This window comes from Condylostylus longicornis, unplaced genomic scaffold (assembly GCF_029603195.1).
Source record: "Condylostylus longicornis isolate FDR11 unplaced genomic scaffold, ASM2960319v2 ptg000698l, whole genome shotgun sequence".
NCBI classification, from domain to species: Eukaryota; Metazoa; Arthropoda; class Insecta; order Diptera; family Dolichopodidae; genus Condylostylus; species Condylostylus longicornis.
Window position 1 is genome coordinate 1 of NW_026578646.1, and position 22,276 is coordinate 22,276.

Here is a 22,276-nt window from a genome sequence, read left to right on the forward strand (position 1 = left end):
GAACTTGCTGATCTGCAGTCAGCTGCTCTACCACTGAGTTATACACCCAGCTAACTACATCTACTGATTCATGCAAAGTGGTGAGAACAATTGAGAATAGTAGTAAAAGGTGCACACGGATTTGAACCATGAACTTGCTGATCTGCAGTCAGCTGCTCTACCACTGAGCTATACACCCAGCTAACTACATCTACTGATTCATGCAAAGTGGTGAGAACAATTGAGAATAGTATTAAAGGGTGCACACGGATTTGAACCATGGACTTGCTGATCTGCAGTCAGCTGCTCTACCACTGAGCTATACACCCAGCTAACTACATCTACTGATTCATGCAAAGTGGTGAGAACAATTGAGAATAGTACTAAAGAGTGCACACAGATTTGAACCATAGACTTGCTGATCTGCAGTCAGCTGCTCTACCACTGAGCTATACACCCAGCTAACTACATCTACTGATTCATGCAAAGTGGTGAGAACAATTGAGAATAGTATTAAAGGGTGCACACGGATTTGAACCATGGACTTGCTGATCTGCAGTCAGCTGCTCTACCACTGAGCTATACACCCAGCTAACTACATCTACTGATTCATGCAAAGTGGTGAGAACAATTGAGAATAGTACTAAAGAGTGCACACAGATTTGAACCATAGACTTGCTGATCTGCAGTCAGCTGCTCTACCACTGAGCTATACACCCAGCTAACTACATCTACTGATTCATGCGAAGTGGTGAGAACGATTGAGAATAGTACTAGAGGGTGCACACGGATTTGAACCACGGACTTGCTGATCTGCAGTCAGCTGCTCTACCACTGAGCTATACACCCAGCTAACTACATCTACTGATTCATGCAAAGTGGTGAGAACAATTGAGAATAGTATTAAAGGGTGCACACGGATTTGAACCATGGACTTGCTGATCTGCAGTCAGCTGCTCTACCACTGAGCTATACACCCAGCTAACTACATCTACTGATTCATGCAAAGTGGTGAGAACAATTGAGAATAGTACTAAAGAGTGCACACAGATTTGAACCATAGACTTGCTGATCTGCAGTCAGCTGCTCTACCACTGAGCTATACACCCAGCTAACTACATCTACTGATTCATGCGAAGTGGTGAGAACGATTGAGAATAGTACTAGAGGGTGCACACGGATTTGAACCACGGACTTGCTGATCTGCAGTCAGCTGCTCTACCATTGAGCTATACACCCAGCTAACTAATAGTACTAAAGGGTGCACACGGATTTGAACCATGGACTTGCTGATCTGCAGTCAGCTGCTCTACCACTGAACTATACACCCAGCTAACTACATCTACTGATTCATGCAAAGTGGTGAGAACAATTGAGAATAGTATTTAAGGGTGCACACGGATTTGAACCATGGACTTACTGATCTGCAATCAGCTGCTCTACCACTAAGCTATACACCCAGCTACCTACATCTACTGATTCATGCAAAGTGGTGAGAACAATTGAGAATAGTACTAAAGGGTGCACACGGATTTGAACCATGGACTTGCTGATCTGCAGTCAGCTGCTCTACCACTGAACTATACACCCAGCTAACTACATCTACTGATTCATGCAAAGTGGTGAGAACGATTGAGAATAGTACTAGAGGGTGCACACGGATTTGAACCACGGACTTGCTGATCTGCAGTCAGCTGCTCTACCACTGAGCTATACACCCAGCTAACTAATAGTACTAAAGGGTGCACACGGATTTGAACCATGGACTTGCTGATCTGCAGTCAGCTGCTCTACCACTGAACTATACACCCAGCTAACTACATCTACTGATTCATGCAAAGTGGTGAGAACAATTGAGAATAGTATTTAAGGGTGCACACGGATTTGAACCATGGACTTACTGATCTGCAATCAGCTGCTCTACCACTAAGCTATACACTCAGCTACCTACATCTACTGATTCATGCAAAGTGGTGAGAACAATTGAGAATAGTACTAAAGGGTGCACACGGATTTGAACCATGGACTTGCTGATCTGCAGTCAGCTGCTCTACCACTGAACTATACACCCAGCTAACTACATCTACTGATTCATGCAAAGTGGTGAGAACAATTGAGAATAGTATTTAAGGGTGCACACGGATTTGAACCATGGACTTACTGATCTGCAATCAGCTGCTCTACCACTAAACTATACACCCAGCTAACTACATCTACTCATTCATGCAAAGTGGTGAGAACAATTGAGAATAGTAAGGGTGCACACAGATTTGAACCATAGACTTGCTGATCTGCAGTCAGCTGTGGAAAGGTTCTCGCTGTAACCACACAGACAACAAGTCCCGCCGCGAGTATACCGAATGCAATGGGGGTCCATGGTCCATTGGAAACTTGTGATGGGGTGAATTCAATGATGGTAGTTAATACTCCATCACCCCAGTAGGAGAGCTTCTGGTCGATGGCGGTCCACAGAGAAGTCCAAAACGTACGGTACAGGGGTGACAACGTAAATGGTTCTCCCAATGATGGCAGAGGCCGCGAGTCCACTAATAATAAATAAGACCATCAGGGTCCTACGGACAAGGGGATAGACTCGTATGACAATAAAGATGGCAAATGCCAAACTTAGTAGTACGGAAATAAAATACAGCGTCATCGGACTGATGATCGTTCCGCCGAGGTCCAATATGTGGAGGAACGTGTTGGTACTCATCATCGTGGCAGAGGTTGGAATGTGTCAAAATTGATGAGTTGGAAAACAGAGCAAAAAAAACTCAAGAACTGATTGTGTTGCCACAGCGAGACACATGGAGCATGTAGGGACTGGACAAGCGCTAAGACAGTGAACTTTTATCCTTCAGTTTGGTTCTGATCGAAGTAGGCAGCACGCCAATACTCCCACCCAAGAACCAAACCTACTCCCGCCGGTGTCTTTTCTTATTCGTCGGTGTTAGTTGTGGCCAATCAACAGACTCCCAGAACTGATCAAGCTTGGCATGCCGATCCTCAGGGTCGAACATTGAACAAACCTCACGATTCACAACTCGGTCCCACTCCTCGCGTTGAAGTTGAGTAAGCGGTGGACTGATGAACCGAACATCTTGAAGATGGACAATTTTCTGTTGATCGGTGACGAGATTCTTTACAAGGGCTTTCTGATTGCCAGGGAAAACAGAGAGGACACGGCAAGGAAGGGTCCATTTTGGGGTCAACTTGTGCTTGTGTTCATTGGAGAAGTGGGCTGCCTTGTGTCTGTCATGCTCCGACGCACGCACAAGAACAAGCTGACCGACAGAGAATTCACCCGCCTGCCGAGACTCATTCTTCTTATCATTCTCACGGATCCTCTTGTCAAACGCTTGCCACTGGATATCAAGGCGCATCTCATTCAGGAACTTGAGCCGTTCTTTCATTGCAGCAGTCCGCTGGAAACGCCAGTCGTTGTCGGCAGGGATAGACAAGGAAGGCAGGAGACTCGTTCGTCGTCAAGTGTAGGGTTGAGCGGTAAGAGTAGAGAACTAAGTCTAAAGCTTCGTAAAACGAAAGGCTTGGGCGCATAGGAGGGATTTCAAATGCTGACAACCCTTTATTCAATGTTCGGTGGAAGGATTCGATCACAGCGTTCCCTTGCGGATAAGGTGTGCTGGTCAGGGCAGTAGTTCCGAATAGTCCGTTGATGGTCCTCATCAAAACTCCAGTGAATGTCTTGTCATTGTCGGTCATGATTATTGAAGGAACTCCGAAACGACAGATCCATGAACGGATGAATGTGGATACGACGATTTCAGCAGTGGATGAGGGGATAGCAACACATTCAACCCATTTTGTGAACTGGTCGATCATTGTGAGCACCTGGTAACTGGTTCCGTTAAATGTACACTTCCAGAAGTCCATATAGATGGTGTGAAAAGGCCCCGGGGTACGGAAGTGACCTTGTAGCCGTTCAATTCCCGGTCTGACTCGCTGACAACGCAGGCAGGACGCGACATATCGCACGACTTGGAGGTGGAGACCTGGCCAATTAAAAACTTTTCGAATGATTCTGGACGTTTTCTTACTACCGTTGTGACGGAAAGGCGCAACAGAATGGCACGCAGCGATTACTGCATTTCGGAGTGACATTGGGACCCAAATGGCGTCGTGGTAATAAATGACATTGTCTTTGTGGAAGAACCCCTTCCCAGATGGTGGAGTTGTAGCTCGCTGCTCGTGAAGGATCTGGTCCATCGTAGGGAGGTTGTTTGGTGTTGCTGCCAAGAAATTGTTGAAACACATGTAATCTTTAACATCCATGTCCGAAAAATCCACAAATCTAGTTAAATAGTCTACATGTTCCATTTCCTTGCCACTACGGTGGCAGATTGTCATGTCGTACTCACTGAGTCGGCTGGCCCAGCGTGATACTCGCCCCTCTTTGGCGTCCAACATCCAACGCAAGCTCTTGTGGTCCGTACGCACTTCAAAGCTTCGTCCGCGAAGATAGATGTCAAACTTCCTGAGGCCAAAGATGATTGCGAACGCTTCTCGATCCCGCACAGGCCAACGACGTTCCACAGCACCTAACTTCTTCGATGCAAATTCGACGGGTTGAAGAGAGCCATTTTCACGTTTGCAACTTAATGTAGCCGCCACAGAGAATCCCGACGCGTCAGTTTCAAGAACAAAGTCATCCGAGGGCAAAGGGATTGTCAACACAGAACTTTGAAGTCTTCGGATCGCTTCTTGCACTGCTTCTTGATGAACAGTATCCCAAATAATCTTTAAGGTCTTGTTCGTTCTAGACGTTCCCTTTACTCCTTTCAAGAGGTCAAACACCGGTGTCATCAATCCCGCAAAGTCCTTTATGTACGGTTGATAATACCCAAGCATACCCAAGATCCGTCGTACGTCATAAAGGGTCGCTGGGGTCCTGAAGTTTGATAAAATCTCAACTTTCGCCGAATTGGGCTTCATCATTCCATCTTCAATTGTTTGTCCGAGATACTTCAGGAGTCGTGGGAAAAAATTTGACTTCGTGAAAGTGATCTTCAAACCCTTCCGCTTGAAGTCGGTCCAAGACAACTTTAAGCTTTCCCAAGACTTCTTCAAACGTCGTTCCATGTACTAAGATGTCATCGATGTAAGCCAAGACGCCTGTTGCTCGAAGGTCGCCAAAGAGAAAATCCATGAGGCGCTGGAATGTTGCTGGTGCATTGGTCAAACCGAACGGCATCACTAGGAACTCAAATAGCCCCAAAATACACCGAAAAGCGGTGTATTTGATGCTGTTTTGTTCAAGGGGAATGTTCCAATCCCCCCATCGTACTTCGGAAGGCCATTAGCTAGCCTGAGCATATATTGTGATGGCCGAGTCGTTATCAGCAGATTGACGGGCATATAGCGGCATTCGAAGGGCTATGCCACAAGTGGTGTATTGGAATGCCGCTAGCTGAGCGTCGTTCAGTTCAGTTTAACAGTACACTCGCGTCGCTTCTCTCAGCCTCAGTACCTAGTCCTCTCTCATTAAATCAGTAAGTCCAACAACACGAATTTGTCATTTCTTTGCAGCCACGTTACGCATCACGCTCACGACCATCATCATCGAATTATTTCTTTCTACGTGGTTTCTTTGGCTTTGCAAGCATGCGCCCCAATCACTCTGCATGGTACAAACAAGCAACATCGGCATTCTCAACACGAACTTGCTATAAGAACGCAGCGCATCCGCGACTTACGCATTTTCTTTGAGGCTAGAGGCAGCTAATTGAACCTGCGTGCCCCACACCTAATTACAAGTGTGCACCCACTAAACTACAGTCAGCGCGTACTCTCAACTACGTAAAATGGAGCATCCACGTTCCACTGACCACTTTGACATTGAAGGCGAGGGAACACCACCCCCTTCAAATTACTCGAACGAGCCTGGCTCTTCTACTGACGTCATGGCCAACGAAGTGACGCCAACTCCTACTTCGCGCCGTCTTCGTCGTCTCATGCTTTCTTACACGTCTTGCCACAAGCTTGGCATTTCCCGTCGCACGCATCCACGCGTGCAGCGAAATCAAGCTGAAGAAGCCCGTTCCCACGATACTAGGGCGACCGCTGACCAATCTGTGGATGACTCTCTACAGTCAACAATTCCACACCAACAAGGGCCTTCGTTCAAAGCAAGGAAACCACTCGGCCGGGTATCTTCGATCATTTTATGCAGTTGGGCTACTGTCCTTATGAAGTCGGGATAGCCATCACCACAATGACTACCTTGTGAGTTGGTTGAACCCACACATCCCCGATCTAAAAGAGGCTTTCGAAGAAGGCCGTCCTTTCCGTGCTGACCGTCCGAAATCCGTCCCTGGACTGAGAAAGGTAACAGCACTCTACTTGGCCGACTTCAACTCGTCGTGCTAGACGAAGATCGACTCCGACTCATCGACCCCGTGGCCCCAACAGCCGGCTACAACAAGAAAATCCTCTCATGGGCAAGAGTCTACCCGGCTAGTGTTTCCCATTCCCGGAATGGACGGTGAACCAGGAGAAAGTTCGAACGTATCCACCCCCCTTTCAAAGTAGCCGTCCGACGCGAAACACCACTCCAGGGTTGGAAGTCATTACCAAGATCTTAGATGAGTTTTCTCCGGCCTTAGTAGAAGGTCTTTTCGAGGGGTTGCCATAGATGCCGGGCACGATCTAAGGATCAATGAATGCTGGAAAGCCAAGTTTACATCCGGGACTTCTTAGTGTCCAATGTATGTCAAAAGATCATCTGCATTCAACAATTCCAAGACCCCCTGTGCAGAAAATGACATTGCCGCTGTTTCCAGCTCTATTGAAACAGGAGTGGGGCAGATACATCGTGGATACCATGTTACTTTGTGCGCTCCATTCATGTTTTGCTGCACGTTTCAAAGTAACATTGAGAAGACCACATGTTGCGATCTGTGTTGCTTGCCCACAAGTGTGTAGGAGGATTAACCATAATTTTGCCAATCAATGTCGCTTATCGTGGGGATCATGACGAACTAAATCAGTTTTTGAGCCTGCCCAATTACCCATGGCAAACCAATCACCCGCTGTGGAACTCTCTGAGCTCAGTTGTTTCACAACCTCCCGCTTACAACAGATCTGCACTAGCATTTTTAATGAATCCAGAATCATGAATCAATAACCATTACAACGTTTGTCCAGTCCCTCCACTCACGTCGCCATATTAGTCGCTTCACTAAATGATTCCAGCGACTCTTGTGGACAACACCATTCGGACTGCCTATTAATCGCCCCCCACCTTACCTTGCATCAAATCGAGGAGAAGTTACGAAGTACATCGGAAGAATTGCCAAGAACCCTACTATCCAAGAAGCTTTAAGCAAATTCAGCAGTTACAACCTTGAGGAAAATTATAAACTAACCGATCTGGTCGATACCAACTGTTAACAAAAAGAACCAACAGGAGCGGAAGATCCTTTAGCGTCTTCATCATCCACAAGGAGGAGAGAATTATTCTCGTCTTTTGATCGAGCATCGCGTCTGATCCGTCAGTAATTAATTCTAAGTGAATTAACTACAAATCTCAAGGCGCAGTCCTTGATTTTCGCTTTAATTAGTGGGCTTAGTCCTTTCACAAGTAATTCCCCCCTATTCCTACACGAGCGAGAGTGCTTACTCCTCCTTTATTCCCTCAGTCCGCCCAGTCCCAACGTGCTTCGCCGCGCACAGCCCCTTCGCTTTCTGTCCTGAGGCATATCCTTGACAATCTCAATGTAATCTTTATTTCACTTTGAGTCTGATGGGTTCATGCTCATTTCGGCTAATCATGCTTTTCTTCTGCTGACTTCAGCGGCTCTCTTCTGCCAAATCAGTTGATCAATAATAATCGCCCGGAGGGTAGACCCCGAATCAAACGAAGTAATTATTACGCCACATCCAGCTACCTTCGCGTTAGCTGAGTTATATCCTCTATTTACTTCTCTCAGAATCTCCCACTACCACCACTCGCCTCTCATTTTCGACGAAATGGCTTTTTTGAGTCAACAATCCCGCTCTTCTGCCACCCAAGAGGGCCGGGACGTGAACTGCCTTCGACCAACTGCCTGGCCCGCATTTTGGAAACAAAAATGACGCCATTCAAACAATGTCTCAACCTGTGTCTGACTTCAGAAAATGCGATGCTTGTCATGGGGACTATACCATCTCATGACGCATGTAGTGGATTGGACAGGGAAGTTTTTGAAAGCCTCAGCTAAGTGTTCAGTATGGTGGCTTGCGGTCTGCGGCCCGCCGTGCTACGTCCTATGTCGCTTGGGTGTCGTCAATCACAATGAACGAGACGCAGTTTCTCCGAAGTCAGCACCTTCAAATCCAACCAACTGGGGGGACAGGACGGCCCATCGTTGGATTCTGCCACGAACGAATGGAAATGATTCTAAGGGTTGTGTTAATGGACTTGTCCATTATGTTCACGTTGACGGAAGTAATCCCCCAACATCTTGAAATTCTTGTCGGACCGCTGCTTGGGGCAGTTTGTGTTGCCTTCATCCTCCGATGTTCAAACAACGCGATGGTTGTCCCATTATCCGAAAAAACGAGGGATTCCAAAGCTCTATCCGTTTGTACAGAATTCGACCAATCTTGACTTTACGGTAGCACACCCCCACCACAATGGAATGTCGACAGGCAGAAGCTCTTGGGTCAACAATCCGCAGGCGTTCGAATTTATCAAGAATATGATCACCACCTGGCCAACGTTTATCACCAAATCTATCGGACAAGAGATGAAGAAACCCGAGGAGGGGATTTACTAGTGAAGCATGGAACGTTATTTGGCACAATCTCACCACGCTTTGGAGTATACAAAAGCTTCAGAAACAGAACCAAGTCTCCATCCGAATACGGCAGTTCAAACTCCGTACGACAATATCAATGACACTTACAACAATCTTCGTGCATTTCCATTTGGGACGAACACCAAGATCCACATGACGGGATAACCCCACCTCCACGAAATGACACGATGGACCGATCCGATTACCTCGAAAAATCTGTCAAGACCCAGAAAACGCTATCAAAATCATTTCGGGTTCTCGTATTAACTAGTTTTCGTTAAAAATGTCTCATTTGTCCCCTGATGTTGCAAGAGGGAAAACCCTTTCTGGTGGCACAACAAATCAACCGCTGCGAGTTTGGGAAATAACCAATTCTATGACCGGCGCACCTGAAGAGGCTTCTGACACCATGGAACGTCTTTGTAGAAAGCGTGCCCCTCTTCATCCAATGTCTTTCACCGGTTAACTCCAACAAACACAGAAATCGCCGCCCTAGAACCTCGAGTATCGGATATCCGACATTACGGCCCAGAAATCACATCGTTGATGCTGGCTTTCCAGGATTACATAATGAAGAGAAAATCCCAAGCCTTTGGCGGTCCTCCCTCATTTCTTTACGAAATGCCTCAGAGGAATCGAAGGACCTTTCACGGAACGCCACGTCTTCTACATTCACCAACTGACGAACCCATCCCTCGGTTTTGATCGACGGTTAGTCAGTGGGCTTCAAGAAGTGCAAATCTCGGAGACTTGTGAACAACTACGAGGAGTTTTGTCCCAGTCGTCAGAGACCAAGCGTCGTACCTTGCCCGACTTTCTGAATTTACCCGCTTCCGAACAGACTTGGCTTGGTTCGGATATCCGTTGGTCACATTGGAACTGAGACTCTCTATTTAGGACATATCATCAAAGATGGAGACCTCTATCCGAACTCTGCAAGAGTAGCACGGCTGCATAAGCTAAAGCCTCCCAACAATGTCCCACGAGAAATTCCAACACGTTATATTTCCATGCTGGTTTGCCAGTGCGGTCGTTACCAAATGATCATGAAGGAATTTGTTCAAGGGAAGGAACAACCCCTCTATCCGCAATTAACGCCATCACGACTGGTCGATAACAGCCTAGGAAGCTGCAGAAAGAATGGAGGTTCCCGATTCCAAGGAAACCCGAGTCCCCTTTACGATGAAGTCGCCTCCATCTACTACAGCCCCAAACCGCCCTGTTAACCCCCAACAGTCCAGCAGAGAATAGGATCTTTCTTCTACGAATGAGAACTGCCTTCCGTGATTCACTTTGTTGAACACAGTACACTTTAAAATAGGAAGTGCAAACTGAAAAGAATTAAGGTAGATTGTTCACTTGTGCCATTATAGTTGGATACACCATGATATTAGCACTTCGTAATCAATTAGCGTGTAACTTGAAACCAAAAGAACAGCGTACTAACCAGATCTGGTTCAGGTTGATCCAAGAGTTCGCGAAATAAACCAGAAAACGGGGAACAAGATAAGAAAGGAACGTGAATATAACGCTCTGGATGGCTCAGCGAAGACTGGATTGGATTCGTTGGAAACAACGGAAGACTAATCGTCAAAAACGAATCACCTTCATCTCAGTCGCCCGGATACCTTTTGCTGCAACAATGGTGGACTCACTGACTTAATAAGACAGAATACTGAGGGGAACGATGCAAATGGACCGCTGAACTAAAGGACACTCAGCTACCGGCATTCCAATACACCAAGCTAAGCAAGAACTGGTAGTCAGTATCGCCAGAGTGTGAAAGACTTTGAACCCCATCTCTGTCATGAAATCCACCATCGAATATGATCACATACCACCGTAGTCTTTACCACAAACCGGAAGTCAATTTGATGCCTCTTTCAGCACCTTATGAGGAATCAAAGTTTTTGGATTCTGAGGGACGTATGATCGTAAGGTAAGGACTTGACGGAAGCCAGGATCGAAGCTTATGAACCAGTTTAAGCTTTTTTCTGTTCACTTGATATTACTGTTGCGATAATGTGGTTTCAACGACATCAGTGAAAATGATGAAAGTCTTGTCCCATTTTTACAACATTTCCTTGCTCTCTACTTGTGTGTTCCCGGAATTTTTCGTTCTCAGCGCACATGCCCTCTCGGACTCAAACACATCTCCCTCTTCGTACTAATAAAAACTCTTTCTTTCGGACATTGCAAAGTATTAAGGCACAGAAAAAGAACAAATTGACCATAAAAAGAGAGAACAACTGAGAGAAGCCAAACGACCCAACGGCGTCCAGCAGAGAAACATCAGACAAAAAGCGATGCAGAGCAGAAGTGCAGCATCATGATAACTGCAAGATTGATTGGTTTGCTTGGTGTCTTGCTGGGAGAAAGGGGCTGCTTCTAAGCGCGAAACGAAAGATTGGTCTCCCGAAAATTTCCTGTTATCTAATTCTGATATCAATTGAGGGTTGAGGAATGAATCAGGTTCGTTGTTCTTCTTAACTTGCGTCTGATTTCTATCACGAGCCGACTGGATCTGATTCAACTTAGCCGCAACTTTTTTCAACGCTTCCCGCAGTGTTGCTTTATCTTTCGATTCTAAAACCACAATTCGTTCGGAACACGCAGCTTCAAGCGGAACAAATAAGGGACTGATGTGAATATTCACGCCCAAAGAGTACCGAAGCCGCTTAATATCTTCCCCGTTTTTTCCGATAAGGCTTCCAGCAATTTTTCGTGAAACAGCTATTTGAAATCTTGTTTTGTTGTTTGATTCCTTCACACCGATGGGTCTCGTCGCTGAATCAAAAATAATTCGAGCTGCAATATCAATTGATCTCAGCAGACATGCCTCCGATACTGCACGAATGGTTAACGTGTTCATGTCCGTTCCTGGAAAGAATTTTTCCTTGTCCGAGAGAACGAATTGAACTGAATCTCCATAGCCTCTCAAAACCGATTGTCTTGCAATTGACTTTAATAATGTCGTGGCGGCAAATGCCTTGTGAATCGAATGGTGAACCAATAATTTCAAGGAGTACATCATTCTGTTTCCATGAAGTGACATGTCAAGACACTCAAATGGATGCCCTTCTATCTTGGACTTTCTTTGTCTTCTATTTATGGTTGGAGACCGCTTCTGGTTGTTCAAAACTTCAGCACATCGTTGCAACAAGGAGTCAGTGTGTTTGGCTTGCGATCTTTGCGTGGAGCCATGGGGCATCTTTAAGACCGGACATTCATCAATTTTTGAAGAAGAGTCCAATTGGTTCGTAATGGGACGTGAAAGTAGAAAATATGAAGAATCAATAAGCGGCTGATATTCATTTTCCTGTACACCATCGAAATCAGAGAGGGTAGTTTCGTCTCGAGAGAAAAGAGGCACCGATTGGATCGTTCGCGCCGGAAAATCGGTTGAACTCGAAGTCTGTTGAGAATTTGGACTCATTAGATGAATGTCGCGCAAAGTAATTTTCGGATTTATGTAGAGCGAACAATAAATTGATGTCTACATGCGCAATAAAAAAAATCATCTGCAATTCGTGCAATAAAGGGCTGCTACCAGTTGTTGTGTGAATCTTTTGCAGGGCGTTGACATAACTGGCACAATTATCTCGGTAGTCGGCAACATTGTTGACACGGTCGTGGTGTTCCTGTTTTCGAGCTATCAACGCGATACTCAGTTTATATAATGCAATGGACCCATACAGATGACGCATCGTTGGTTGTAATCTTTGGACGTGTTTGCTTTTGTGGTGCTTTTAGTCCACATTATCAATGGTTGTGTAGTTGTAAATGTAGGCCCTCATGCTTGGATGAAGGGGTACTGCAACAAAGTTTATGGTGATCAATAGTGAAGGGACTGTTCATACAGACGAGCCCGGTCTAACATGTTTAACCATGGACTGCACCTGCTAACAGACCAGGAATAGACCCAAACACTTCTCAGTTTTGTTGAAGTGTTTCACGATGCCAGGCTCAGCCATTATAACCCAAGGTATGATGGGGGTTGGCAAAAGCTTCCTGGCGAGCAATCTCACCAATCATGGACACACTTTCAAACAGGACGAGGGAGACGAGGGGTGCACGACAGAGATTTCCTCAAGTCTTGCCTGGAACGGCGATTATGTTACGGACGCGCCGGGCATCCTCGATTCAACAGAAAACGACCTCAGAAACAACGCCCGATTTGTAGATTATTTGAAGGGGAGACGTTTACGTTGTATCCTATTGTGCTATTCGGCTCGCCTGGATGGATTCACCAAAACGTGTCTCGAGACATTCAGGAAGAGTGGTCTGGATAAAAACATCATCCTTGTGAGGAACAAGCTTTCCAAGCCCCCAGAAACTGAGCTGGAGTCCTTTGAAGGAGTTCCAAAAGTCAATATATTCAATGGTCAGAGGAACTTCGATGTGCTCAAGTCGTGCATCGACACAATCACACCTGTGACGGTGGAATGCCTCGTTGTTCTTCCATCATTATTCAAGTCCCCAATAGAACACACTCGGACAGAAGAGGTGAAGCTCTTCGTAGAGGAGAAAAAGATTGCGACAAGAGTCACGTTGACCCGTGAAGAATTCGTTTACATCACAAAATCAAGTGAACTCGGTCATTCTTGGTTGAGCAAGGTCATCCTACGGGTATTGGGAGTGGAAAACGAGACCACAGTCCGAATTCCAGAGAAAAGGCCGGTAACGGCAGACGCCATCATTGACAAGCCAATGAAGATCTATAACCTGTATCGCCTTTACTATGCGAAGCGGTTTGATGGTGTAGAAGATATTGCCCATCGTGAACTCCTCAAGACAATTGTGGAACCGCTTCTTGAGTAGCAAAGTTCACTTATTATTTTGGGAATCGGCATCAATTACGCCGCCCAGATCGAAAAAAGAATTTTTCTTTCATCAGTTAGAGTTCAGCCATGATTTTTTGGTGGTTTTCTGTTAAACAATGCTTTGAGGATTCTTTGAACCATTAGATAAAGATACTGATATAGTGAACAATGCATTGAGGATTCTTTGAACCATTAGATAAAGATACTGATATAGTGAACAATGCATTGAGGATTCTTTGAACCATTAGATAAAGATACTGATATAGTGAAAAGGACTCAAGAATAAAGCAACTGCAGTGGAAATTCATATATCGTGAGCGCGGAACCGGAAATGCTTAAGTCGCGTTTCTGTTTGCATCCAATACAAAAACACAATAGAAAAACACAACAGAAAAACACCAGAGACTTCTTTAAGTCTTGGTTTTGACGATGACTACATCACGGACGTCCCAGGTGTTCTTGATTGATGACGACCATGGAAACAACGTTAGATCCGTAGATTATTTGAGAGAAAGATCTCTGCGGATTCACGAACAGCGGGGTGGATAGAAACATGATACTTGTGAAGCAGAAGGTTATTCAGACCCAAAAATAAGCTGGAGACCGTTGATGGACTTTGAAGAGTCAATGTTGGACGTATTAAGTTTCCCGAGAGATTGATTGTTGTGGGAAAATGACGTAACGGGATGGAGAGTTGGACATGTTCCCATACCAACGAGGGAGAAAAAGACAAAAAATTTGTTGCTGTATTGATGGTGGAGGCGAAGGTTTATGTCAAGAAAGGATTGCCCGAAATGCAATCAGCGGAGGGGAAATCCAGAATGTCGAATTCAACATCTCGCGGTGGCGATCATCGATAAGGACCTTAGAGGTCGCTTTCCCAAACGCCTTGCAAGGGGCACCCGATGCCTGAGCGAAAGAAAGGATGGTCGGCGAAACGGACAAGTTGAGGCGAGAAGCAACTTCAGGATGTTTATCGTCCAGAAGTGCACGATGCAACTTCCGTTCACACGAATAGTCGCGGAAGGCAATAGCGGGTGCTTTCCAGACTTATCGTTCGAATCCGTGGATTTGCTTTGTAGGGGTAGGGCACCTTCCTCAATCCCCCTTTGGCCCACGTGCGATACGATTTCGTCGTCGTCATGGTCGTTGTACAATTGGAAAGGCTGGTGAATGTCATTGGGTTGCAGGCTTCATTGCTGATGAGAGGTCGCGGCTCAGGGTAATGAGGATCAACAATTTACAGTAAGATCAACCAACGATATGTACTGAAACCAATCAACAATTTGTACTGAAATTAATCACCATCTTGTGAGTTTTATCCCTTCCATTGGTGTTCTACGTTTTCGGGTGCATGTGGTATGGAAAACCGTCACCAAAAGATGTGTATCTTCCATATCAACCCCCGAACGTCCATACCAGAAGTCGCAGCACTTCTGAAAATTTTGAGACTGTGAGGGAACCTGCTCAAAAATGAAATGGTTTGTGCGGGATGAGTGAATACAGAAAAGAACAAATAAAGCCACTTCTGTAGCAATGAAGTCACTATCCGTTGTGCTGCCACTCAATGGGCTGTTGCTCTATCTCAATGGGCTGTTGTTCAATGAGCTGATACCGTCACTGTTGAGTCACATCAAGAGAAACAGATAAAACTGAAAGCTTTCATTCAAGGAATCCTATGAGCATAAAACCCTTTTGAAAATACTTCGTTTGTTTCCCACACTGATACATCTGTCTATTCATGAAACTTGCGAGTGTTGTGACAGTATAATGTCCTGGTGGGCCAACTACCTTAGGCATCACATGCAGCTTCCACCCTCTTCGTCTCTCCACAACAATTTCAATCAATGGAAGCGTTACATCGTGCAGAACGACGAAAAATCAATCGAATCAAATCTCAAAAATGGAACGTCTCACGAATCGTTCTCGCCCTTCTCCTCGATATAGCGTTTTCTGCGATTCTCTATGCCAGCTACAACCACTCGGATGTCAACGACACTGGCCAACGTGTTCTTTTCTGGATTGTCGTTTCGAGCGTTTTTCGAGCGGCACTCTCAATTGTTGGGACATTTCTAGGGGTAGCAGTAGGACTTCCCAGTGCACGTAAGGTCGCACGGGAAATGGGTCAGCGCCGTCGCCACCAACGTCATGATATCGTTGGACAATCGGTAATTGATCGAAGTGGATCGAATGGGGCTTCCGTGTTGAGAAGAAAACCCATCAAAGGAGATCAAGTGACAAGCCCATCAGAGGCTTCAACAGTCGTCCGCGATCTTCCAGAAGATCTTCAAAAACCGTTGTTAGAATCAACTGAATCATTATTCGTGGAATCAGATCCAAAAAAGCCTCTTCAAAATGAATCTCCACAATCTGAGAAGACATCTCAGCGATTGGAAACACCCGCTGCTGAACCTCATGGAACAGACGATGCTTTTGCTGACACACTCGGATTATTCGGAACTGAGGAAGCCCAACGCTTAGACGATGAAATGCGCTATCATAGAGCTGTTAAAAAGGTTGAAGCTGTCGCTCATCTGAGGCGTAATTTCGTCCTTGTTGGCGTTTTTCTCGGTCTCACACTATCAAACTTCATTTGCTGCGTTTGGTTTGTCCACGTATCTGCATCCCTCGCCAAGGGTTTTGGGTACGAGAACGTCTCCAAGATGCTTATTTGACTTCTCTGCTTGTAGAACCAGAACATTCCTCTCTCTTCCGGTTCATGGATGGCTAATCACTGGCATCATCGGCGTTGCCTCAGCTGAATTTTTCTGTATCCGACGCTTGGTATGTTGGTTCTCCCGATTGTGCGCACTCATTCACCGTTCAGGTTTTCCGGGCGACGTCTGACTCTGGCATACTACTTCGCACTGTTCATCCGCACAAGCTCTATTATTCGAGCGATATGGGGGGGTCACCGTTGCGACAACTGCAATCGCCGATTCAGAGGGTTCGACCCCGAAGGTTACACTTGCCGCATTTGCGACTTCGACTGTTGTGCTCGATGCTTCAAGCTTCGCAGCATGGAAAGAGGTGAAGGAATCCTCCGAAGCGATAAGGTCAGTGGAGGAAGCGAATTCCATCGATACTTCTGACTCTCTGCAGGGACCGAAGCCACTGGTTGAGTATTCGGCATTAATGTACCTGCGAAGGGCCGTAAGGCTGTCGTTCCCATTCATCCACTGGCTGATGGTTTCATTCGTTTTGTTAGTAACTACGCAAGTGAGGAATTGTTTTTCAAGGGAAGGATCTTATTTTTCATGACATCCTCTTCAGATGATTGGACTGTGTTTGCCAGCCTATCAAGGAAAAGTGATTGATGATGTTTTCAAACAGGATCCTTTAATTTTCAAGCACGATATCATTCTGTATGCCATTGGATCACTCGCCACAGCTATTTTGAGCGCCGCGTCCTCTGTTTGCGTTCAAATTGTTCAAAAAAATCTCGAAGCGGAACTTCGTGTGCGATTGTTCCAATCCGTTCTCTCTCAAGGTCAGTAATGTTCAAATCCACTCGCATTCTATCTTTGATTCAGATATTGCTTTTTTCGATGGAATGATGACGGGTCAAATATCATCAAGGATTCAAAGCGTGAGTAAACAACGGGGATCAACCTATTGTTTCGTGATCTTCCTCCTTGTTTAGGACACACAAGAACTTGTTTCTCCTTGTTATACGATTCTCAATACAGGTTTTTCAAATGTCATAATGCTGGTGGGATCGATGTATATGTGTCTCAACACTTCATGGCAACTGACAATTTTGGCGTTATGTTCAATTGGTCCAATCGTCACGATTTCTAACAGTTACGCAAGGTTGGTTCCCACTAGAATTCCCACGCCATCATGCCATTAATCTCAGATGGGCGCGTCCGCTGTGGTTGCAAGTGAGTGTATAGATCAACAGGGGTGTTATTCCACGCGTTTAGGTGTGGCAAGCCTTAGGAGATTCGAATAGCATCGCACTTCAAGCAATAATGAATATCCGTAGCGTGCGGTCTTTCGCTACTGAAGAAACTGAGGTGAGGCAAACCATATAATCAACCAGTCACTATAACCGCTCGTCGTCTTCAGCTGGACAAATATCAAGGCTCTTTGAATTTCATGCTTCGTAAAGGTTTAACCAATTCTGTGGTATCTTCCGTCACGAACTTCTTATCCAATTGCACTGAGCTTGCTGTGGGTGTCTTGATTCTCGCCATAGGAGGGAACATGGTGATTAGTGGATCGGCACTACTCACCGTTGGAAAGCTCATCGCCTTCCAGGTAGTTAATTCAACAATATCTCCCTTTCAATGATTTTTCACTCAGCTCTATTGGAATAAAATGGACTCTGCTTATGGAAGTTTGAACGGGATTTTTAATACTCTCATTGAAACGTCCGCAGCAGGTAGTTTCGCTGTGAACGAAGGCTCCTTATTTTTTTTTCCTTCGCAGCTGAAAGGGTGTTTTCCATTATCGAGTGTCAGTCAGATATTGAGTCCATCCCGCGATTAAAGCAAACAGATGTCTGGGGACGAGAGGTGTCATCACGACTTGCATCCCAGCCACGACAAGGAATTAGACCAGTCGAGTAAGCTTCATTCTTCTCTCATGGACCTTTCCCGTCGTTCTCAGCAACTGGAATGTCAAAATTTCTAACCTTCATTTCACGTATCAAATGCGCCCGGAGACCGAAGTGTTGAAAGGCGTTGGTATGTGATTTCGAGCCATATTGTTCACTTTTACTTCTGAGCCCAGATCTTGAAATCCCCGCCGGTTCTGTTTGCGCGTTTGTTGGACGCAGGTTCGTATCCATCAAGCCTCCCAACACATTTTTTCCTTTTTCAGTGGTGGTGGCAAGTCGACCCTCATTCATTTAATTCAGCGCTTCTATAATCCGACTGAAGGGTCAATTTCATTTGGGAATGTCGACTTGAAAACAATTGATCTCAAGTAAGTCAACAATTACCGATAACCGAATCTCTACGTGACGCTCAGGTGGTATCGCAGTCAGATCGGTGTAGTTGCGCAGGACACACAACTGTTCAACATTTCGATTAAGGAGAATATCTGCTATGGGTGTCCGTACCCAGTCACCTTGTAAGTCACACGGGACTGTTTTCCCTGATCTCTCTGGCCTCAGTGCAGCGATCGTGGACGCCGCCAAGAAGGCATGTCTTCACGACTTCATCGTCACCCTCGATGAAGGCTACGACACGCGATCCGGAGAAAGAGGCACGCGCCTTTCCGGCGGACAGAAGCAAAGGGTCGCGATTGCACGAGCGTTGCTCCGTAGACCGAGATTGCTTCTGTTGGACGAAGCAACAAGTGCACTGGACGCGCAGTCCGAAGCGCAAGTCCAGCAAGCTCTCGATAACCTGATGGTGGAAATGGCTGGGCAGTGAGCCTCTCGAATTCTTCGCAACGTAGTACCTTTATTTCAGATGTACAATCATCTTGGTGGCTCATCGTCTCTCGACAGTGATGAATTCCGACCGAATTTTCGTAGTCAATGAGGGACGGATAGCCGAGAAGGTACGTCAGAGTGATCTCCCATTTCCTATAACGTGTTTCTTTAAGGGAACCCATGAAGAGTTGTTGCAGAAGCAAGGCATCTATGCTAATCTTGTACGGGCTCAGCTGAGATCGAAAGACAACCAGGTGGGCTCAGTTTGTGGTCCAGACCTGCATGACTTTTTCGCTCCTCGCTAGATTTCTGAAACTGTTGACGAGAACATTTGATTTTTCTGCTACTTAACTGTTTTTTTCCGTTTTTTTCTGTATATCAATCACTTGAAAGAGAACAGTCCTGGGCACTTCCATTGAGAGATGTATTGGTCTCCATCTCTACCGGAAGATAGCATTCGTGTGAACTATAGATTAGAATGTGGAAGTGTATTCCCCCCTGAGCAACTCTATTGCTGTCCTCAGTGAGTCGCCATCAAGATCTACCGTCTCACATTCGCCCCTCCACAGGTGTGCGCTTCTACTGAACCGATGGAGTCTTATTGATGAAGTCGATTCGTACTTTTGTACTCAATGTGTTGAAAGTCTCCCTACGACTGAAGCAACGGCGTATCGCACTTGGTAATCTGGTTTCCATTCCTCTCTTTCATAAAAGCTTCTTTCTAGCTGTTTCCGTTGCTTTGACTGCCCACGTTGTCGGCATGTGCTTTCCTACGTTTCTAGTAGTTCTGATGTCCCAAAACAAGAAAACGTGAAAGAAATCAAAGTGGAAGAAAACGTGAAAGAAATCGAAGTGGAAGACAAGACTGAGAAGGACAAATCTTCTCTTTCTACTCCGCAAAGTGCTACGCGTCACTCAAGTCGTTCCCCTGCTTCTTCGAAAACGCGACCGTTGAAGCGTCTTGGCGCTAAGGCGTCCCCAAAGCCCTTGACCAAACAACCATCGGCAACGCAGCCGGAAATTAAAGAAAACGATGAGGACAAAAAAATTGATTCGAAAGCCGAAAGGTAAGCGATAATTATTTTGAGCCTCTTGCTACTGTCCTCGTTAGCGTCCCGGCTGCCGCTTTCCGTTTGATCTGTCAATTTTGTCACTGGAATTCATCAAAGCTCAATTTGGAAAATGCGAAGCTTGAACATCTCATTGCATCCCTCAATAAAGCACATCGTGAAACACCCGAAGCCAAGCGCTTAGCTGGTCTCTCCGACGCTCTCGTGAAATCTGCATTAGAAGCACAAAGACGTGAGAGAGTGATTCATATCGACAATTCTTCATTCCTTGTTTTAGTTCGGGAGGATACGATTGCGGGAACTTGGCGAATGGAGGGAAAATTGGATACTGGTTTGCCGTATGATGGAAGCTGTGTTTTGCCAGAATTGAGAAAATCCAACCGAAAAGATGTTTGGAAAATAACGGAAGAGTTTCAAAATGAAAAAGAGAGAAGGATGAAGTCGTCAGTTGCTAGACAAGGAATAGACTTTGAGTTTTAATGAATAATTCATTGTATTCAATTGCAACTTTAATCAAATTCATTTTACGTATTCAATTGCAGCTTTAATCAATAATTCATTGTATTTAATTGCAGCTTCTCGATCTGGGACTTGCAACTCAAAGGTCTTATGGACTCACTCAATTCTGAAGGGGATGAGTTCGGCCTGCGAATTCCAGCTAATGATTTGCTTGATATAACTGGCAGACCATCTAGCCAATTAATTGCCCGACTGAAGGCTTCTATAGAAATTAGTGATTTGAGATCAAGTAAGTGACAATCCTATACGCATGTCGCTGGATTGTCCAATTCTTTCAGTCCCAACACAAGAGCAACGACTGGCCGCAGGAGATGGGAATCCCTTGTTGCATGTCGAGTACGAATTCGCGCTGCATTATTGTTTCCTATCTGATTCTCTCCAGTCAATTGCTTCCAACTCCGAAACCACTTCTTACAAAACGTTCACGACGATGCAAGAAGGTAAGTTGGAAACGTTTTGACTTCTTATCGATTTTGTCTTCTCAGTGCAAGCGGTACCTTATACGTACTCAGCTCAATCCCAGTGCCCCTTTCCGCCTGAACAACAGTGCTATGTAAGCACAATCTGCTGTCTCTTATTCTGCTGCTTCCGTTTGTCCACTCAGAAACTTTCTTCCTCGCATCACTTTGATCGGTCTTCTTCCAACCGGCTCTTCTGAATTCTCATTTGAACCAGATTTAAGCAGCCGGTTCCCTGCATTAGTCGCAGGCCAAGAAAGTTTCTTAGAGTTCGAGTTCTTGAATGTTCTCGACGCAACTTCAGTCGCCTTGAAATTTCAGTTTGAAAGCTTTCCTGAAGACACCATTGAGGTATTTGAGATTTTGCGTTGTTCTAGGAACAACCTCCGTGTCTTATCGGTAGGTTTTGACCCCGAATTTCGAAACTACAGTTGCAGGATATGACGAGTTTTTGGAAGAGGTGAACAGTAGCACGCGTTCTAGGGATTTCCATTCCATGTTCGCAGGATGAGTCAAACAATAAGCCGCAAGCGCTTGCAGAAGACAGCGCGACCGCAGTGATTCGTAGTCGATGCCAACACAGATTGCGCTGTCGATTCCACCTCCGGGTTAAAGAAGGAGTCGCACCCAAATCCATTGCGAAGGTATGAAAGACAAATGACTTTAGACAAGATGCTGGTTTGTTGCCATAGTTTACTTTCAAGTTAGATTTCGCCCCAAATACTACGTCTATTGGAGAGCTCCACTTAGAACCTGTGAGTTCTAGACTTACTTTTAGCTGTGCAGCTGAAGGTCTTGCGTTCAGGTTTTTGTTCTCGGGCGCATGAAGTAGGCCACGAAAGCCTTTGCTCTGTTTTTTGATTTGCATGAACCATGGAAGTTACTGTAACGAGAAGTTCTTCAAATGTCACTCAGCAAAAAAGTGTCTTCACTGTTCTGTGTGAGGCAAAACCACTTCAAGAAAACAACATTGCTCATATGAACATCTGGGGCTGAAAAGAGGAGAACTTTGATTCCATAGATGCCGAATGATTACTGGGGAATGAGAATGGGGTTGGAGTCGTTGAACTTCCAGTGGGAGGAGGCATCAACGCAAGATTTCCCATTCCGGGCAAAATTGGAGCCACTGAGATAAAATAAACCGATGGGTAATGCACAAACCAACGCACCGTTGGTATACTTGCGACTTACTTGGTCCCATATAATCCGGAACGTAGTCATTTGGAGCAGATTTCTCCTTCTC

The 22,276-nt window shown here is 45.5% G+C and overlaps 14 non-coding genes across 14 annotated transcripts; all 14 read right to left on the reverse strand.

Annotated features, from left to right (window-relative positions):
* Nucleotides 1-106: 106 nt before the first annotated feature.
* Trnac-gca (transfer RNA cysteine (anticodon GCA)) lies at nt 107-178 on the reverse strand. The gene has a single exon. It is a non-coding gene; the product is annotated as a tRNA-Cys (tRNA).
* Nucleotides 179-236: 58 nt separating this feature from the next.
* On the reverse strand, nt 237-308 carry Trnac-gca (transfer RNA cysteine (anticodon GCA)). The gene has a single exon. It is a non-coding gene; the product is annotated as a tRNA-Cys (tRNA).
* Nucleotides 309-496: 188 nt separating this feature from the next.
* On the reverse strand, nt 497-568 carry Trnac-gca (transfer RNA cysteine (anticodon GCA)). The gene has a single exon. It is a non-coding gene; the product is annotated as a tRNA-Cys (tRNA).
* A 188-nt stretch (nt 569-756) lies between these two features.
* Trnac-gca (transfer RNA cysteine (anticodon GCA)) lies at nt 757-828 on the reverse strand. The gene has a single exon. It is a non-coding gene; the product is annotated as a tRNA-Cys (tRNA).
* A 58-nt stretch (nt 829-886) lies between these two features.
* Nucleotides 887-958, reverse strand: Trnac-gca (transfer RNA cysteine (anticodon GCA)). The gene has a single exon. It is a non-coding gene; the product is annotated as a tRNA-Cys (tRNA).
* A 188-nt stretch (nt 959-1,146) lies between these two features.
* Nucleotides 1,147-1,218, reverse strand: Trnac-gca (transfer RNA cysteine (anticodon GCA)). Its single transcript has one exon. It is a non-coding gene; the product is annotated as a tRNA-Cys (tRNA).
* A 19-nt stretch (nt 1,219-1,237) lies between these two features.
* On the reverse strand, nt 1,238-1,309 carry Trnac-gca (transfer RNA cysteine (anticodon GCA)). The gene has a single exon. It is a non-coding gene; the product is annotated as a tRNA-Cys (tRNA).
* A 58-nt stretch (nt 1,310-1,367) lies between these two features.
* On the reverse strand, nt 1,368-1,439 carry Trnac-gca (transfer RNA cysteine (anticodon GCA)). The gene has a single exon. It is a non-coding gene; the product is annotated as a tRNA-Cys (tRNA).
* Nucleotides 1,440-1,497: 58 nt separating this feature from the next.
* Trnac-gca (transfer RNA cysteine (anticodon GCA)) lies at nt 1,498-1,569 on the reverse strand. Its single transcript has one exon. It is a non-coding gene; the product is annotated as a tRNA-Cys (tRNA).
* A 58-nt stretch (nt 1,570-1,627) lies between these two features.
* On the reverse strand, nt 1,628-1,699 carry Trnac-gca (transfer RNA cysteine (anticodon GCA)). The gene has a single exon. It is a non-coding gene; the product is annotated as a tRNA-Cys (tRNA).
* A 19-nt stretch (nt 1,700-1,718) lies between these two features.
* Trnac-gca (transfer RNA cysteine (anticodon GCA)) lies at nt 1,719-1,790 on the reverse strand. Its single transcript has one exon. It is a non-coding gene; the product is annotated as a tRNA-Cys (tRNA).
* A 58-nt stretch (nt 1,791-1,848) lies between these two features.
* On the reverse strand, nt 1,849-1,920 carry Trnac-gca (transfer RNA cysteine (anticodon GCA)). The gene has a single exon. It is a non-coding gene; the product is annotated as a tRNA-Cys (tRNA).
* Nucleotides 1,921-1,978: 58 nt separating this feature from the next.
* Trnac-gca (transfer RNA cysteine (anticodon GCA)) lies at nt 1,979-2,050 on the reverse strand. The gene has a single exon. It is a non-coding gene; the product is annotated as a tRNA-Cys (tRNA).
* Nucleotides 2,051-2,108: 58 nt separating this feature from the next.
* Nucleotides 2,109-2,180, reverse strand: Trnac-gca (transfer RNA cysteine (anticodon GCA)). Its single transcript has one exon. It is a non-coding gene; the product is annotated as a tRNA-Cys (tRNA).
* Nucleotides 2,181-22,276: the final 20,096 nt, after the last annotated feature.